The sequence below is a fragment of the Rhipicephalus sanguineus genome, chromosome 7 (assembly GCF_013339695.2).
Source record: "Rhipicephalus sanguineus isolate Rsan-2018 chromosome 7, BIME_Rsan_1.4, whole genome shotgun sequence".
In the NCBI taxonomy this organism is placed as follows: Eukaryota; Metazoa; Arthropoda; class Arachnida; order Ixodida; family Ixodidae; genus Rhipicephalus; species Rhipicephalus sanguineus.
In genome coordinates this window covers 55,073,341-55,079,340 of record NC_051182.1, presented here as the reverse complement: position 1 = coordinate 55,079,340, position 6,000 = coordinate 55,073,341, and the positions used below count along the sequence as shown (strand labels likewise).

Here is a 6,000-nt window from a genome sequence, read left to right as displayed (position 1 = left end):
CGCCAGCCCTTAGAATCCGCCCGGCGATTGCCGTCCCGATTAACGGGATTAGTGACACTGGGGTTCTTTAACGTGCACCTAAATCTATGTACCCGGGCCTCAAACATTTTCGCCTCCATCGAAATTGCAGCCGCCGCGGCCGGGATTCGACCCCGCGAACTCGGGGAAACTGTATTGACTCGTCCGGATAATGCCCTTGCAGTGTGGCTGGCTTGCAGGTGCTCAGCGACGAAAACTTCAAAGTAAAATAAAATATTTTATACTTGTTCTCCGACTCCAGTGTGTGGACAGCGTGGATACTGCATACCAACGAAGCAAAAAATGTCCCTTTTGCGATGTCTCAAAATCATGTCAGTACTCCTTTAATTATTGCAAAGAAGCCAAAATTTCGCAGAGTTACCGACCTAGACATAAATGCTTTAAAGGAACGTTTAACGCCCGGAAAGATCAGTGACTGTCAGTGAGACGGACTACGTGTGCTACGCGTGCTTTTGCTACCACTGCCATGAAAGATCTTCACGGAACGCACAGTTTAACGATGACATTCTTATGCCCCCTGAAAAAGAAATCGACGCCATTAACCAGATCACTCGACTACCGGTGCACGTGCGTTCAAGTCACCCGAGAGGTGTCGCTGTTTCGAACTCAATCAGTCTGAAGACGCGAAAACGAGCTCTCACTGCGCCGTCTCTTACAACGAGCATCTCGGGTGCGCGCGCCTGATCGGTAGCCCCTCGCTCGTGGCCGCTGCAGTGAGCAAATATTTTCAAAATGAACGTCTTCAGTGCCGGCGACACCTTTTTCGGTACCTGCTGGCCTTTTAATAAAGAGAAATTCTATCCTGCCTGCATTTTATACACTTGCTGGGTAAGAAGTCGGCATTGCCAATCCTTGCCTAAGGGTCTCATTGAAGGGGCCGTAACTATTAGTGCAACGACATTATGCAACATGTTTTTCATGATTATGAAAGCTGATGTGGAGTAGAATAAGTGGACAAAGTTTAAGAAATTTAAAAAAATGGGTTTTTTTAATTGTCGTCAGAGGTTTTCATTGTTCGGAGTTTTCTTGAACTTAGCCCGATCGTATTTCTTTACTGAAAAGTTATATAAATATAAGATTCGGCAGTTTTGGTAGATAAGCATGCGAAGAACGTTATGCGGAATTTTTGTCGCTCTGCTACAAGGCTTTTTTGAGATAAAGACCTTCAGAGTAAAGATAATTTTGCCAATTGGGCCAATTTTGAGGTTTTTTATGAAAACATCTACACTACACATAAAAACTAAAAATATGTGAGCAGAAGCAACAACATGCATATATTTAGATAAAGAAATTTCAGCTACCTAACTTTAATTTATTTTGTGCAATTCATAATGAAATTTGGCCAAAACAGCAGAGTGGATGAGCGCTCCACTCCACCTCTCCGTCGTTATTGATTTCCTGTGCTTCGAAAAAATTTTTGGCGGCAAAGCAAATTGCGGATCTCTTCTTTCCACTCATCAAGCAATAATATATAAAATTTTGAAATAAATTTAAGAGGTCGACCAGCCATCGTTTGTTCGATCTTACGTGGAATCACCCAACGACAAACCACGCTGGCACAGTGCCTACGATGCTGTGTGGCTGAGCATCATTTTGGGCTTATTTTGGGCTGCAACAGCCTTCATTGGACGGCGGTGGAATGCAGATATGCCTGCGTGCGGGGCTTTCGCTGTGCGTCGAAGAACAGGAACGATCACGCGTTTTCCTGAGTATTTTGCTACGTCGTTTCTCAATACGCACCGCATGGTTGCCGGAGTTCCCCACTATGGTGTACTTAAAGAAATAATAATTGCGCTGGACGGACTTACAACATGTGCGTTTATTAGTGTAAAAGCCAATAAGAACAGTACTTTAAGTGAGCTGCTTGGAACTTTTTCGGAAACAATGGGTTCTTGCTCATTTGCTGTTCATTTGACTTAGTTCTCTTGTGTCTAAGCAGAAGTGAACACGATTGCTTCTGATAAGCATGAAGTAGCGTATGTGCACTAAGTAGTTTTCTTCTTATAAGTAGGGCAACAGTTCGGCCAGTAGCCATTCGTGTCGTCAGTTGTGTAATTAACCGGAGGCGGACAACTGAAATGAGAAAGACACTTAATAGATAAAGTGTAACTTGTAGTACAACCTTTATAAGCAAAGATGCGCTGTTAGAACTAAATGGCACTTAACATGCAAAACCCGCAAGTATTTGTGCCGAAGTAAAAATCTCAGCACGGCTGCGGTCACGTCTGTGTAGAGCGCGCGAGCAGCCGGTTTTTGCTCTGCCGGGCGACACCTTGAGGCAGTTTCGGGCGCTGACGTGGTCAGCCTGACTACTAGGCCGCGCATGCTCATGACACACACCGTCAGAGCGCGAAACTGTGTCAAGGTGTCGCCCCGAAGAACAACAACCGGCTGCTCGCGCGCTCCACACAGACGTGGCCGCGGCTGTACTAGGATGCCGCTTGCTAAAGCCATAATATTTTCAGGCATGCCTGATGGTGAGGGAATTTGTATTACTGTTGAAAAACTGTGCGTATTTATGTGCACATAAAGCTATGTATGCGGGTGTTTTTCATTTCTCCCTTTTGAACTCCTTCCGCTATGACCGAGAAATTAAGTCGGCTGTCACACAAAGGTTCGTAAACATAGTCAAGGTTCCGTAAAGCTGGAAGTTATTCATGCGCATGATGGTCTTCTCCCAAGTTAACGTAATTTGCTATCTTTATGGTTGCAAGTATGCTTCAAAGTGACAAGGTGATTGACTTATTTTAAACACTCTCTCAACTATATATATATATATATATATATATATATATATATATATATATATATATATATATATATATATATATATATATATATAATTCGAAATAAAGTTCTGAAGGTCCGGTGCACATGTAGTTGAAGAAATGAAGGAGCACACATATGAAAATAGCATATGCTTACTCATTTACGTTCCGGCCGTGCCACGGCCGCAATGTAAATCAGTAAAAATATGCAATTTTCGTAAATGTGCTTCTTCATTTCTTCAAATATATATATATATATATATATATATATATACATATATGTACTGAAGAAGCTTTTCCAATGGGCGAAACGTACTTGGGAAGGGAAGAGGCAACTAAGTGGTTAACTTAATTTTATTTGCCAACAGTTGCGACCGGTGGACCGGTCTTCGTCAGGGCTTATGAGCAAATACGGCGCTATGCGAATATCCCAAATATTCGTGGTCACTCTTAGTTGAAGGAAGGGAAGGAAGAAAATAATAAATAAGTCATGTTGACAGTGGTGTCCTATAGTGTGTCAAACAGTTCCTCTCGGCTCTTTCGCTAGAGCAAGCAAAGAAGAGAATGGGGAAACAAGCGCCGTTTCGGCGGAGTGGAGCAGGTGCCGTAGATACGGGCGGAAAAAAATAATAAAATAAGATAAAGATAAATAAATAAATAAATAAATAAATAAGAATAATAGAATAGAAACGCAACTTTCAAAGGCGCGTCGCGGAAGCCGCGCTATGCGTTTTGTTTACTTTCTGCCATTTCTATTTTATTTTATTTTTGTTTTTATTTTATTATGGACTTGCACGGGTCTTCGTCATCACCTCCGTGCAACAGGCCTCAGGCCTGGCCGACCAACCGACCTTGACCGGTGGATTCGTGGACCTCACCACCACTCATTATTTGACTTCATATACGAAGCAAATTTGTATGTGTATTTTTCAATGAATAATTATTATGCCTATGGGCAGACTTTCGAAAAAATACACAAAATCCTTGCAGACAACATTTAAGAGTTATGTAGGATTAATGAGAGGGTACGTAGCTAGCCTCGTGATAAACTAAACAGGCGATAGAAACTTGACCCACTCGCTGCCGCCCGCCGGGCGCTCGTGCGGGCCTTTCGTGCCGCGCGTTTTTCATGGAAGCGCCCGCGTGCAAAGAGACGCCTTTTCTGGGCGTCGTAATCACCTAGAAAATGTATTTTCTAGAAAAGACAATAAAATACGTTTGTAACATCCCACAAAAATTCACGTTTTCATCTCTGAAGTTGTTTCAGTTCACAGCTGCTTCAAAGTGTCAAGAACTAGAGAGTAATGTGGCATGTTGAGGGCGGCAGTACAATATTCGCACTCCCAGAGGATTTCGCTTTTTTTCTTGGCCTTGCACAATTTTCAATGCGCTGATAGGTTCCTTTTCAGAGGATTAGGAGGAATCGCGTGTGGGAAATGGGTCCATCCAGTCGTTTCAAGGCGCTAGGCGCCGCCATTCCTTCTGCCACTGGACGATAAACGAAGACATAGCCACAGTGCCTTCAAACAACACAAGTAACTACAGCCATATATCGGAAATGTGTGCAAGCATCTTTAGATGAGCCGACAAGTTCTGCCATTCAATAAATAGCTTCATAAAATACTAAGTGCAGGAACCCGGCGATTTGACGGCTTTGGCAACGACTGGCTTAAATTAGTACAGGTGTACGCTAAAACATCCAGTCATGACGATGGAGAAGTACAACAGCTATGCGAGGATATAGAACTAGAGATGAGAAATGGACGTACCCAGTGAGCCATCATAATCTGAGACTAATGCAAAAATAGAAAGAAAAAAAAACTGGGAAAAAGCCGTTGGTAATCATGGTATTGACTCTAGAAATAACAGAAGAAATACGTTAGTAGCATTAGCAGAGAAGAATAGGCACCACATAAGGAACACTGCCTTCCAAAAGTGTACAAGCAAGAAGTGGACATGGAAAAGCCCTAAAGGAAAAAGGAAGAACGAAATAGATTTCATTGTGTGCGACAACCCAGGCATAGTACAGGGTGCTATTGTCATAAGCAAGGTAAAGTTCAGTGACTATGGGTTAGTGAGGACCAAAATTGATCTTAACTTGAGGAGGTCTCAAGCAAGATTGACTACCAAAAGCTAGCCCAACGTAGACCTTGTAAGAATAAAATCAGCAGATTTTATTATTACGATCGAAAAGAAATGCGTAGCTTTAGGAAAAGAGGATAATACTGACATCGACGGAATGAACGAAAGAGTAACTAGACTGATCTGTGAAACACCAATCGAAGTTGCAGGAAAAATGGCAAGACAAGAACTAGGCAAGCTCTCCCGATCCACAAAAGGCTTTATAAATGAACAAGAACACAAAAAGAAGACTAACTGATTATTTTAAAAAATGTTCGCCGAGCTAACAAAGCTGATCAACAACCAGAAAGTTGTTCACATAAGGAATAAAACGTCAAATCTATAGAAGCAGCAGTAAAAAAGGGCACCAGCATGAAAACAGCGAAAACGAAACTCTGTCTACGAAGGAATCAAATGCACGCTCTAAAGGATAAGCGTGCGTGGTAATATTATGAACAATGATAATGACATAGTTCAGGTGGCAGAGGAATGGTATGCCAAACTATGTTGCTCGGAAATAAGTATCCCGCCCTCGAGAGGAACTAACGACAATCAAAATTAGGAATTGCCACATGTAACCACCGACGAGGTTGCAAGGGCCATACGCCACACTCAAAAGCAGCTGGTGATGGCGAAAGGAAGGCATAAATATGGACGCCACGGAAAAGAGACAACTAGACAAGCGCATCGGCGCTCGTCATGTTGATGCTTCACCAACTAGCCCCTGAATATGTACTTCTAAAGTAACGGAATAACGGCCGCTATCATTAAAAAAGGAAGCTGAATATGATCTGAAGAAGCAGTGTTTCGCTGCAATTAATAAAGCCACCCAAGCGCAACAACATGTCGATCTCCTCTCGCAATCTTTCGGCAGGTAGTAATAAAGGAACATGAAAAAATCTGATCGAAATACCAGCCGACGAGTGTGAGCGATTTGCGGCAACAGCGTTTAATGCGGAGAGCGTCTGCAAGCTCCGCCCCACGTATGAGGAGCCACGGTCGACAGAAGAGAGAGAGAGAGTGAACGCCGGCGCAGGCGCAGGGAAGAGGATCTTGCGTTACTTTTATTTCA

At 42.9% G+C, this 6,000-nt stretch overlaps 1 long non-coding RNA gene across 1 annotated transcript in view; it reads right to left on the bottom strand.

The window, feature by feature from the left end:
* Positions 1-1,846: 1,846 nt before the first annotated feature.
* LOC119399449 (uncharacterized) overlaps positions 1,847-6,000 on the bottom strand; it is a 30,352-nt gene continuing 26,198 nt past the window's right edge. Inside the window, exon 4 of the long non-coding RNA XR_005184865.2 lies at positions 1,847-2,112. This is a non-coding gene — a long non-coding RNA (uncharacterized LOC119399449). The remainder of the gene's footprint in view (positions 2,113-6,000) is intronic.